The sequence below is a fragment of the Lagenorhynchus albirostris genome, chromosome X (genome assembly GCF_949774975.1).
Source record: "Lagenorhynchus albirostris chromosome X, mLagAlb1.1, whole genome shotgun sequence".
Classification (NCBI taxonomy): Eukaryota; Metazoa; Chordata; class Mammalia; order Artiodactyla; family Delphinidae; genus Lagenorhynchus; species Lagenorhynchus albirostris.
This window is the reverse complement of record NC_083116.1, coordinates 125572921-125585950: the sequence shown is the minus strand read 5'-3', so window position 1 is coordinate 125585950 and position 13030 is coordinate 125572921. Positions and strand designations below refer to the sequence as shown.

The 13030-nt window shown below is 48.4% G+C and overlaps 1 protein-coding gene across 10 annotated transcripts in view; it reads left to right on the top strand.

Moving 5' to 3' along the window:
- TBL1X (transducin beta like 1 X-linked) overlaps positions 1 to 13030 on the top strand; it is a 228229-nt gene that overhangs the window by 67571 nt on the left and 147628 nt on the right. The window contains exon 1 of one of the 10 annotated variants that reach the window (XM_060138705.1): positions 2383 to 2401. The exons of the other annotated variants lie outside the window; for them this stretch is intronic. The gene's annotated coding sequence lies outside the window, so the exon portion shown is untranslated. Of the gene's footprint in view, positions 1 to 2382; positions 2402 to 13030 lie in introns of those variants that run through there. 10 annotated transcript variants of the gene reach the window in all.

The window sequence follows — 13030 nt, the reverse complement described above, 5'->3', positions numbered from 1 at the left end:
AAATATTATATATGCACAGACACATATACACATGTGCACAGGCATGCACTCTGTCTCTCACACACATAGACACGCACACACACACAACACTGCCACTGCCACTGTACACAGGACGAGTGCTGTGGGACTGTGCCCCGAAATCTGGTTTTAAAATGAATCCCCAGCATTTCCCCAGGGATTGTAATTTCCTGTGTACTGCTGCGAATATCTCGTTGCTGATGGCGGTGGTAGTGACATTAAGACCGAAGGGCCTCGTTTGTTCTTCCGCTCAAGGGTCCAAAGTAGAGTTGATTTCATATTTTCAAAATGTAGTTGACAACATTCTGATTTTTAGTGTGGCACATTTCAACAAAATTTTCTTTTGCACACGTAAGTTGGTTATGTCGCACTGTTCTCCTGTACAACTTCCTGGTCCAGAAGCAGAGATGGGCAAAGAGAGAGGGGCTCTTATGCAAACATACAGCTCCCTATAAATACGGAGGAAGAACTGTATGGGCCCATGCTAGTTTCTGGAAATGCTCGTGTTCCAGAATGCTTGTGGAGAGGACACGGGCCATCTGTCCCTGTTTAGCTTGGACCATGGAGGTTAGGGACGTGGATTCATGGTGCTCGCGTTTCCTAAGCACGTGCTGTGCCAGGTGCTCAGCCGGCTTGGAGGCGTAGAGAACAAGCACATCGCTCCCCTTGAGGACTTTAGGGCTTCGGAGAGGCGGGCATGGTGCCAGTGGCCCCCATTGCAGGGGGCAGAGCTAGGATGAGGGTATGGGTGTTGCTGTGTGCCCTGAGAAGGACCTGCTGGACGTGTGGGTGCAAGGCCCTTAGGTGAGGGAGCAGGGCAGGCGTGTGAGGCCCCGAGTGGGCAGGGCCACGTCCCGCAAAGCTGGGCCCAGCTTGCCGAGGGGGCCTCGACTGTGCCTCCGTTTGGGGCTGTGAATCTCGTGGTTAAATTTCTCTTGGCTACGAGGTCACATGGTTCTGGTTTGGGTGTTTTAGGAAAAAGAGAGTGGAGGCATTTAGGGACTGGGCTGACCCCCTAGTCTTTGAGGAAGGAAGATGCCATGGCCTTTCTGTGCAGTGGACGAGGGACCGGTCTAGGGCTCTGCTGCCGCGTAGCTGTGTGATCTTGTGAAAATCATCTGGCCTCGGTCTGTTTATCTGTGATTTGGGGATTGTCGTCCGTGTGAGGATTAGACTGGGTAAGAGTCTAGAGTTGAGTAGGAGTTGGTGTGCCTTCCAAGGCACGCTCCCGTGAGTAGCAGCTGGCTGGGCTCGCCTCCACTTCTGGGGCTCAGGATCGCTGCAGCCCGAACCGTGAAGTGCGCGAGGCGGAGCCCGTCTATGCCGCTTCCTTGACCACAGCTCTGTACAGACGGTGAGGTGGAGGCCAGAGGCCTCCAGAAACAGGCAGACGTGTGGATTGGCCTAAAGCAAAGCAAGGCTGCTACTACCACTGGTCAGCGTTGTAAAAATGAACACTGCTGTTTCCAATCTCTGTTCCTGCCGCCACGCCTTACTCTTGTGTCATGTCTCATAGACTCCAGGTTCTTTTCCCATTTCTCAAGTTGGTCCTTGGTACTTGAGGTAGGCAGAGCCATGGCCCTCGAAGGACGTCCCAGGCCTGATGCTGGAGCCTGTGAATGTGTGACCTCACACGGCAAAAAGTACTTTGCAAATGTGATTCCAGGGTCTCCAGGTGGGGCCGTGATCCTCCTGAGCCCAGAGTCGCCGTCACCACAGAGGAACGTCAGAGTGGACGAGGGGGGTCAGCATCAGAGAGGGGATGTGTCCAGTGAGGCACAGGTTGGAGTGATGTGGGCCCATGTGCCCAGGAAGGCGGGCGGCCTCCAGAGGCTGCACAGGGTCAGGACCCAGCCTCTCCCCTCCCTGGTGCCTCTAGAAGGAGCACAGCCCCGTGACCCACTGTTGACACCTGACCTCCAGAGTGTAACACAGTCAGTCTGTGTTGCTTAAAGCTGCTGAGTGTGTGGTCATTTGCTGCACCAGCCATAGCAAGCTGAGATAGGGGACACACCCGTCTAGGTGCTACAGTCAGGAGTTTCATACGCAGGGTCGAAGGGGTTCAGCTAGCAAGCGGTAGGAGGTCGGGGTCCGGCTAGCAAGCGGTAGGAGGTCGGGGTCCAGCTAGCAAGCGGTAGGAGGTCGGGGTCCAGGCCTTTGCTTCCTCCTCTCGCGCTGAGAAACAGCTTGGCGGCGTTTGCTGTCGCCGTTTTCCTTGATCCTGACTCTGCCCAGTGGGATGTCTGCTGCCAAGATTGACCAGATGTGACCATGTTCTTTTGCAGAACCTGGGAAAAATAATAGCCCTACAAAATTCTGATTTTATAATGATGGTTCAGTCCGACGTAAAAGAGTTCTTTCACAGAAATGAGCTGAGGTCAAAGTGTGTGAGTTCCATACGTCCTTTTTTTTTTTTAAAGCAGTGCTGAAATTTACACCATCTGGAAGAAGCCCAACGACAGGTTTATTAGCTACTGGGCAATTTAAAAATATATACTCTACTGTCATTCTTGAAGCTTTTGTCACGTGTGACACCAGAAAATTGAATTTCTTAATCCACTTATATTGAATTTAAAATCCACTTAAACTAGGGCTTCAGGTGTTAGGATGCTTGAGTCCTAATAAGCAGATACCCTAGTGAGTTTCGTCTTCTGGATTCTGTTGTGACCATAAGAAGAAATGTTTTACGTGTTCAGTTTTCATCGCAAACCGGCTGAAAATCATGTTATGTATAAATAAGAGTTGATTCAATGAACCTTACTGTTCAGGTGTAATTTGAATGAGAAAGCCTGTCTGCAGGCCTCTTACCAACTTAAATTATGCAAATTGGGCATTTGATATTCGAGGCAGTGAGCTTATTTAAACCCTTTGTAACAGAGCAAACGGAGAATTTTCATTTTTTAAAAGCATAGGAAGTTGTCTCTGGATTCTTGATTGTGTCGTAACAGTGCAGCTGTGTATTTTGTTGCACATCTGCGCACACACACATAGGCAATCTTTGCCTGAAGGATCTCAGAAGGGTTTTTTTAAAAAACGGCTTTATTGAGGCATACTTGACATACCCAAATCCACCTGTTGTAATGTTCAATTCAGTGATTTTTAGTAAATTTACAGAGTTGTGCAGACATCGCCACAATTCAATTTTAGAACATTTATCACCTAAAAAGAATCCCTCTGTCCGTTGGCACTACTCCCCTACCCGTGAAGCCCCTGGCAGCACAATCTGTTTTGCGTCTCTGTGGATTTGCCTGTTCTGGACATTTCAAACAAGTGGAATCATACAATATGTATCTTCTGTGTCTGACCTTTCATTTAGTATACTGCTTTCTTAAATTTATTTATTTTTGGCTGCACTGGGTCTTTGTTGCTACGTGCGGGCTCTCTCTAGTTGCGGCGAACGGGGGCTACTCTTCGTTGCGGCGCGCAGGCTTCTCGTTGTGGTGGCTTCTCGTTGCGGAGCACGGGCTCTAGGTGTGTGGGCTTCAGTAGTTGTGGCACGTGGGCTCAGTAGTTGTGGCGCACGGGCTCAGTTGCTCCCGCGGCATGTGGGATCTTCCCGGACCAGGGCTCAAACCTGTGTCCCCTGCATCAGCAGGCGGATTCTTAACCACTGCGCCACCCGGGGAGTCCTTAGTAAACTGCTTTCAGAGTTTATTCACGTGGTTGCGTGAATCAGTACTTCACTTTTTTTTTATTGTTGAATGATATTTTATTGTTACGAATATACCACATTTTGCTTATTCACTCATCAGTTGATGGGTGTGTGGGCCGTTTCCACTTTTTTGCTATTATGAATGAGCTGCTGTGAACATTGTTCATAGGTTTTTGTGTAGACGTATGTTTTCACTTCTCTTACGTGTATTCCTCAGAGTGGAATTGCCGGGCCATATGGCCACTCCGTGTGTAACTTTCTGAGGAACAGCCAGACCGTTCTCCAAAGTGGCTGTGTCGTTTTCCGTTTCTACCCACGACGTGTGAGCGTTCCAGTTTCTCTACATCCTCACCAGCACTTGTCATCATCTCTCAAAGAACTTCCTGAACCTCAGTTATCAGGCCCACAGCGTCGCTTGCTGAGTAGGAAATGAGGGCTTTTCATTGCCTGCTTTAAAGGTCCCGAGTGCCTTGAAGAAAGGAGCCGAGCGGATCTTCTGTGTCTCTGTAGGTAATGAGCATCTCATAAAGCTTGGTCTGAGCACATGGGAGAGTAAAGGAATTAACGAGTGATGCCCAACAGAGGAAGAAACGGTGGGCACTGACACCCCCCCCACCCGCCCCGAGGCCGCAGAGACTCGGGGCTCGGGCACAGAGGATGAGTCAGGACGGGCGAGTCCATTCCCAGAGCCCCGCCTGCTGCAAGACTCGCTTGGACTCTAAAGGGACGGGCTGAGGGGTGAAGCATCGGGAAGGAGAGCGCAGGTTTTCAGAACAGAATCCTCATCGGGGAGTAGACGGCACGGCCATAGGGCACGAAACCTGGCACTGCAGGGGCAACAGGGAGTTGGGGCCAGGTGCTGAGGAAGTGAGGCCCCGACAGGGGTGCGGTGAGGGAGCCCCCCTGGAGAGGCATGACACTTAAGGAGGTGCTCACCCTCGGGGTCCCCACTCACCTCCCCCTCATGCCACCCGGAGTGACAGAAGTCCTCCCTGCAGCCAGCATTGGTGCAGCAGCTTCTCACGCAGCTATAGAGACCACACGTGGATCGCACCGTACGTTCCCTGACGCCCAGATTATAATCCCTCTTAAACGGGTTATAGTACACAGGGAGCTGGCATTCGGCAAGCAGAAGGCTGTACTTGTTCCCTGTGGTTCCTGGAACAAATGACCATACACGTAGTGGCTTCAGGTGACTTACATTTGGTACTTCACAGTTCTGGAGGTCACAAGTCCAGCACGGGTCTCGCTGGACTAAAATTGAGGTGTCTGCAGGGACCTTATTTTCTGGAGGCTCTAGGGGAAATGTTTGTCTTGTTTTGTTTTCCGTTGCCTTTCCCAGCTTCCAGAAGCCGCCTGTGTTCCTTGGCCCCTGGCCCCTTACTCCGTCTTCAAAGCCAGCCATGGCCGAGTCTCACATTGCATTGCTTGGACACTGGCTGTCCTGAAACCCTCTTCCCCACTAAAAGGACTCCCCTGATTACTTTGGGCCACCTGTGTAATCCAGGATAACTTTTTTTTGTAGGGTTAGATTAGCGACCTGGATTCCATCTGTGCAGTTAATTTCCACCGCTCCAGGGAACCTGCCATATTCACAGGTTCTGGGGATTAGTATGGGCACAACTCGGGTGCGGAGGGGTGACTCTGCTACCATAGAGGGCATCGGTTACAGTAGTTTAACAACTTATTCTTGACGTGGTATTAGTCCCTGTCTCCTGCTTTCCTGGCTGTGTAGGAACCAGGGCTTCAGTCAGGAGCTGCAAGGTGTGGGTTGGGTGTTTTCCGGAGCAGTGCTGTTATCCATTACGTATTTCCGGAGCAGTGCTGTCATCCATTACGTATTTCCGGAGCAGTGCTGTCATCCATTACGTATTTCCGGAGCAGTGCTGTCATCCATTATGTATTTCCGGAGCACTGCTGTCAGCCATTACGTATTTCCGGAGCAGTGCTGTCATCCATTACGTATTTCCGGAGCAGTGCTGTCATCCATTATGTATTTCCGGAGCAGTGCTGTCAGCCATTACGTATTTCCGGAGCAGTGCTGTCAACCATTACGTATTTTGAGTGATGCGTTAGGATCACACCTTTGGTTTAGGAAGATTTATGTGCGGCTTTGCAGAGGGAAAGACGAGGCAGGGGGAAGTTGTACGCACTCATCCCGAGGCTGATTGGGGAGTGGCAGTGGGCGTGGAGAGAGGTGACGTTTAGGGATGCTCTGTGCATAAAACTTGGGGCCCGATTGATGGATTGTTGGGAGGGGGTCAGAAAAGGGCGAGGGATGAGTCCAGGGTGAGAGCAGCAAAGCTCTGGGCCTGGATGTGAAGGGTGACAATTGGTGAGTCATAGGACATAGTCAAGAGAGACTGGGAGAAGATGGACATTTACATTTGAAGTAGTGACCTTTGGGGACTGGACAGGGACCCAGGTTGAGACTGAAGCAGGCAGAGGAAATACTGCCTTGGAAGAGAGCTTTGGTGCTGCCTGCAAAGAGGGCCACCGTGTTAGATGACCTTACAAGAGAACAGAGCTGCAGGAAAAAGAAATTCAAGGGTGGGGTGTTGGGGAAATGCCTACCTTTAGTGGATCGAGGATGAAGAAGAACCAGAGAAATGATCTGAGAAAGAGATTGACTCATCCGACGCGTGTTTATTGAGTGGCTCCTACTTGCCAGGCGTGGGTGAACTAAAAGCAGAGGCAGGTCCTGCCCTCGTGGAACCTGCAGTCCAGCTGGATTGCTCTGGACCCATTCACTTGGATAACTGTGGCCGTTACGTGAGCCAGTGGAGGAGAGGGTTATGGAAACAGTAATGCCAGGTGTCCCCGAGAAGCGGGAAGGATGAGGCCTGGTCTTTACACTTGCTGGCTGTGTGGAAGGAGTGGATTATTTCAGGACAGCAGAGTAGGAAGCTTCCTCTCACAATTCACATGGTTCTGACCGAGGGTCGTTTCCACCAGCTTCGCTGTGTTAGGAGCTCCAGGTTTAGTAACTTCCCTTTTCTTGATGCAGAAACCCATGTCTGGGACCTTAGCGTTCCTAGCTTGTTGTTCTGAAACCGAGGCCATCTTGGTTGTTGACTCGAGCGGCCGTATAATTTATTGTCCAAGTTGGGGCACTTCTGAGAGGGAAAGGCAGCACTGTTAATAATTACCTTGGGACAACGGGGATCAACCAGGATCGTCTCCAGCAGAAAGACAGATGAATACGTTGCTGTCCCGAAATAAAGGTCATGGTTAGCTCATGATGTTTTTCCTGAAGTTCTCAACTCGAATTTGTGGAAAAGTTTTAATGCCACATATTTTGTAATTATTTCTCAGGAAGCCTGGAGATTGTTCACACACATACCAGGCATGGTTCACGTGTCATGTGTGGTGCTATTCTGCAAATACCTTTAGACCCTATTGTGATTAACAGAAACATAAACAATTTCAAAGGCGCCTTGGAATTTACTGCCATTATGTAGTCTTGCTATTAGGTGTTTTCCCTTAAACATCAGGTAATAAATTGCAGCTTTGTTTTTTAATTTTTAAAAGATTTTTGGATGCACTGGGTCTTCATTGCTGTGTGCGGGCTTTCTCTAGTTGCGGCGGGCTTTCTCTAGTTGTGGCGAGCAGGGGTTACTCTTCATTGTGGTGCGCGGGCTTCTCACCTCGGTGGCTTCTCTTGTTGCGGAGCACGGGCTCTAGGCGCGCGGGCTTCAGTAGTTGTGGCATGCGGGCTCAGTAGTTGCGGCTCACAGGCTCTAGAGCGCAGGCTCAGTAGTTGGCGCACGGGCTTAGTTGCTCCGCGGCATGTGGGATCTTCCCGGACCAGGGCTCGAACCCGTGTCCCCTACATTGGCAGGCGGATTCTTAACCACTGTGCCATCAGGGAAGCCCCAGCTTTCTTTTCTTTAGTGTAGGTGGTTCGCAAAAGTTTTTGACGCTTAAAAAATGGTTCTCCTTGTTTTATTGGGGCATCGCTTACAATACCAAGCAATTGAACGCAGTGGTGAAAATCACAGTATGATCTCGCCCATACAGTCGGTTACTAGGCAACCATTAGAAACAATACTGTAGAAGTGGTATATTTATTGGCACTGAAATGTGTTTACAATATACTGTAATGTGTCTCTGTGACCCCAGGAGACCCGCCACCCAGTTGGGACTTGGAACACTTCTAAGACATAGCTTTGGAGTAAACTGGGCTGCGCGGAGACCTACATGCTGCTACCATACTGTTACCCACTTGTAAATTTGATTTACTGAGCTGTGCTTTGGTGCTGTGTGGTTATCTAACGCCGAGGGTTATTTTAAAAGTGACCCAGTGAAAATCTGGTGGACAGCATTTACTGAGGGTAGAGTTGTACCGAGTCCACAGTTTCCTCTCTGGGACCCATGGGAGAAATTTTACATGTGCATCAAACTCTAGAGGCTGTGTTTTTGATATCTGTGTCTCCTTCATTTTTTGGATACTGTGAGTCAGGCATCTAATTATATTTGTTTCTTTGAATCGATGTCTAGGAAACTCAGAGTCTGATTTATAGAGTTCCCTTCCAACTGATGTAACGTTGTGTCTGACGGCAAACTTTGGGTCCTGTCCTCACCTTTCTCAGCTTGGTCTCATTTTTTCGTGCCATTATCTTCTGTTTGCCCTAATTGACCCAGTTCATTATGTTATTTTTACTATGTTGTGCGTGTGTGTGTGTTTGGGACCCACCTCCAATCTTTTTCTTCTTTTCTTTTCCCAGGTGGGAAATGATGAGGTATTTTAGTGACTGAGAGAGTGCTGTGTCTTCTTGGAAGTTGTTGGCTTACAGTGGCTTTTGAATTCTGATGCTCCAGCAGCATCTTACTTTAATGCGGCTGCTTCCTGCTGAAGTCCATCGGGGCAAAGCGTATGTCTAAATTTAGTAGGATGAGGACAGTGTCAGAAGCAGCTGCTGAGCAGACCCCAGTTAAACTGTTGAGGCCTTTCAGGCGTGAAAATTAAAGTTCTTTAGAAACCAGTCTGTGAAAGAAAGACTCGTAACAACAAAAGTCCTGAATCATTTAATTTTACTGGGGGAAAAAAGCCATTAAAAAATAAATTCCTGGGCTTAAAGGTACATTGAATGGAGCGGAAAAGAAATTCCTTTTCTGTCTCCACCAGAGTGGTAGAGCACTTTCCGCTAAACTCCATTGAAAACTGGGCCTCAGAGCCCTGATTATGCTTCATAACTTTAGTTGAAAAGCAGGAAATGAAATCAAGGTTATTGAAGTAAAAGTTCTTCTGGGTCTCCCGCTAAACGAGTGTAAAGAATTAGTGCAGGAAGAATAGCTACTTCGCGATTTTATGAGAAGGAAGGATTTGGAGTGACTTTCCTGGATCATTTCAGGGCCTGGCTATTCCCCGGTAATAACAGCCAGTGGTAATGGCCTCTGATTAAGAGCTCTGATGGGCCAGGAGCTGTGCTGTGTGTTTTACAGTCAGGGTCTCTCTTCCTCCCGACAGTCGTGTAACGTAGGCGCCCTTCGTCCGGTTTTTACAGGAGAGCGAAGTACGAGGCTCACAGGCTCTTGTCTGGGGCCACACGTATACTTGGCGACGAGGCTGTAAGCTCATTCCGGAATGTGTGGACCACGGTGGTGAAAGGAGTTTCATCCAATACTTAGTGGTGTTCTGTCTGTGCCAGGGAGGGTTCTCTGTCCTTTCTGTGCGTGTGCATGGTGGGGGCCGCCCCTGATGTTGTTGTGAGGGTTCAGTCAGTTACCTGGAACTGGAGGCGTGGGGAAGCCTGGCCCGAGGATGCGTACAGCCGGCCAGGGGTGGATTGTCCCAGCCCTTCTGGTCGCAGCTCCCCAACTCGTAGTTGCCAGGCCAAGTGCATCCTGGGTAGAATAACAGGACATGTCCGTATCCCAGCCAGAAGAGCTGCTAAGGCCGAGCTGCATCTCAGTTCTCACTTTCACTATGGGACCCGAGGGGTGTGCCTGGAAGAAATGCCCCTGGCAGCAAGGCGTGGGTTCAGTGGGGAGCCTGCAGACAGGGTGAGAAGGACAGGTGACTTGTAGATGCTACCGGCGATGCGGTTCTCAGGGTTGAACGCCTGCGTTCTCTCAAAGGCGCAAGGCTGGAGAATGTGAAACCAGTTAGGAGAGCTTGTTAACAGCCGGGGCAGAAGATTGGGGGTCGGGGGTGAGGCATGGCAGGGCCAGACAGAGCCTGTGGGGTGCGTGAGGCAGCTGTAGACAGACTGGAGACGTGTTTGTTAGCTGAACTGCCTGAGCTGGCTGGTGATGGAGAAGCCCTCCGTTTCAGCCCCAGGTGTGGCCACCTGAAACGTCTCCAGACGTCACCAGACATCTCTTGGAGACCGCAGTCATCCCCAGCTGGGAGCCACTGGTCTAAAGACTTGGGGGCAGAACTGACCCTCAGTGCAAACTGAAACAGAATTCCTAGTGACCCAACACCTCCCAGTCGTTAATTTGACAAATAAAAAAAATTTTTCCCCACTTTTGGAAAAGGCTGGGGTTTAAGTCATTTTGAGGGCATCTTGTTTCCAAAGGGGGAAGGATCAGAGAGTTGCATAGTTTCGGTCTCTGCCTTATGAGGCTTCTTGAGCGTCTTTTAGTATGGTGAAGCTCTAGTGTATTTGTGGGAGAGTGTTGGGTGTTTTGGTTTTAGTTTTAAATTTTTATTTTTACCTAGGACATCTTTCTGATCTCCTAAATAGGGAGGTTGACACTTGAAGGAGCACTTTGGTTTGTGAATAGCAAGATGTGTTTGTGTGCCTGTTTGTGTGTGTGTGTGCGTGTGTTTTAATACTCTGTTCTTGCATTAGCTGAGCATTGCCATTGGTGTCCTAGATTTTGAGGTATTTAGGTAAGCACAGAGTTGAATTTAATTGTTTTCCCAAAGGGATTTGCTTGCTGTGTTGTTAAATGAAATTGAGGACGGTACACTTGCCCTTTCCAGGTGAGGGCTGGGGGAGTAGGATGTGTTTGCACATCAGAGAAACTGAAACCTGAACACCAGGACCAAATGGCGTTCAGAAACTTCTGTGATAATTTCAGTGAATAAATAACGTGCTTGACAATTACATTTAAAAGTACGCTTAGTACTCATTGCAGAATGTGGAGAGAGTGCTTTGGGAGTTGAGGATGAGATTCACTGGCATTCTTTTCTACCCCATGGTACCCTCATTGTGTCATCTATAGACCAGAAATAGATGTGTCACCTGAAGATTATATTGATAGTTTGGTGTTATATCTGCGGGGAGAGATTCAGATTGCTGTTGGTTGACAACTTGCTGAATAAGAAAGATCATGCTTTCTTAATACTTTATTTATTTTTTAGTAAGTTTATTTATTTATTTACTTTTGGCTGCGTTGGGTCTTTGTTGCTGCACGCGGGCTTTCTCTAGTTGCGGCGAGCGGGCTTCTCATTGCGGTGGCTTCTCTCGCTGCGGACGGAGCACGGGCTCTAGAGCGCAGGCTTAAGTAGTTGTGGCTCGTGGGCTCTAGAGAGCAGCCTCAGTAGCTGTGGCGCAGGGGCTTGGTTGCTCCGTGGCATGGGGCATCTTCCTGGACCAGGGCTCGAACCCGTGTCCCCTGCATTGGCAGGCGGATTCTTAACCGCTGCGCCACCAGGGAAGTCCCTATCCTAATACTGTAATGTATCATCTTTAAACGTTGTGATTCTTTTTCTCTCACTAAATAAAATTTCATGCCACTGAATAAAATTTAACGCTTACAAACAAATATTGTGCGACTGATACCTTATTAAAGTTTTCGTGTTTTTTTTCCGTTGATACTAGCCCTGGATGGATTATACAATTGTAAGCCCAATTGGGTCATGTTACGTTACCTCTCTCATACCAGATTTTCATGTGACAGGTCCTGTCTTGGTCTTTGTATATGGGATTTATTTGGCATATCATGGTGTGAGTTGGGAAAGTGCTTTTCATTTGTCACGTGTGACATGTGTATGGTTGAGTCTGCTGTCGTGGGGTGATGGGTGAATGATACACATGTCTATATATATGTGCTCATATACATCAACGCATGCTCACAATCCTGATTTTGCCAATTCTACAAGCGTTAAGTACTTGTTGTTAGTGTCATAACGCTTTAAAGAAGAAATCAAGTTTATATGTGTCTTGGTGAGTGTCGCTTTTTCTCCTCATTTGAATAACTCACACTTTTACGCTGAACTTGTAAGACCTGCAAGCATAATAAAATGTCATTTTGCAGGAATGAATGGATATTAAATGACTTACCTGAAGAGTATATGAAGAAAATGTTTCCCCATTGATTCTTAAATTAACAATGAATGATGTTTCCTGAATATTTATTTCCCTATACCTACAGTGCTACGTTTGTTTTTTTTCAAAGTTTAAAGAAGAAGAGTGACTTCCTTTGGTTGTGATCGTGCTGTTTGCTTTGAAGGCACAGCCGTGGCATGCCGGCTGTGTTCTGTACTCAGCCGTGATAAAGTGGTTCTCAGTGACTCTGATGAAACAAGAGGCTAGTTGGCTTTGTGGCAGGTGCACAGGACTTGTGCAGTTTGGTTTTGTGCTGTTTTCTGTCTCGGTTGTTGCTAACAGATAGGTGACAGTTTACGGTATTTGTGACATTTGTTGAATGAGTAAGCGAATGGATGAATGCACAGAGAAGGCCTCGCGTGCTGTTCTAGTTTCTATCCCCTGGAGCATCCACCGTGCAGAAGCACTGTTTCTTGCCGAAGCATACGTAGAGCGCCGTGGTCTACACCCAGGCGTGATGGGGTGAGGGCTCCCCGACTGCCGTCGTGAGGTGGCATTCAGAGGAGTTGCCATTAGCAGCCTGCCAGTTGTCTCGTGTTTTATTATTTTTTATGTTTCACTGCTCTTTACTGCTATGATGCTGTGAGTACGGTACAAATTTCTGTTTTGTGAGGGACCTTCCTATCTCACCTCAGATGAAAGAGGGCCCTCGGTTGCCCTGTTTACACACTGGGTGTAATAAAATCCAGTCTTAGGTGCGGAGGGCTGCTCCTGCTTGTGTGATATCATTCTGAAAGGTCCTCAAGTTCTTAACGAGGAAGGAGGCCCTAAGGAATTAAATCACAGAACCTTATATTGGAAATAGTAACGGCGGGGATTTGGAAATTGCCCTCAGGTTCTTCTTCTGAACTCGTGTCTAACGTCATCTCGGGGTGGGTGCTGTCGGCACTGACGTTCCATCGCTGTCTTTTTTTCCTCTGTGTCGTAGTCTTTAGATATGTGCTGTCACGTATGGTAGCCACTGGCCACGTGTGGCTCCTTAAATTAAATGAATTAAAATTAAATTCAGTGTAAAAGTCAGGCCCTCAGTCGTACTGGCCACATTTCAACTGCTCAGTAGTCACACGTGGCTAAATGC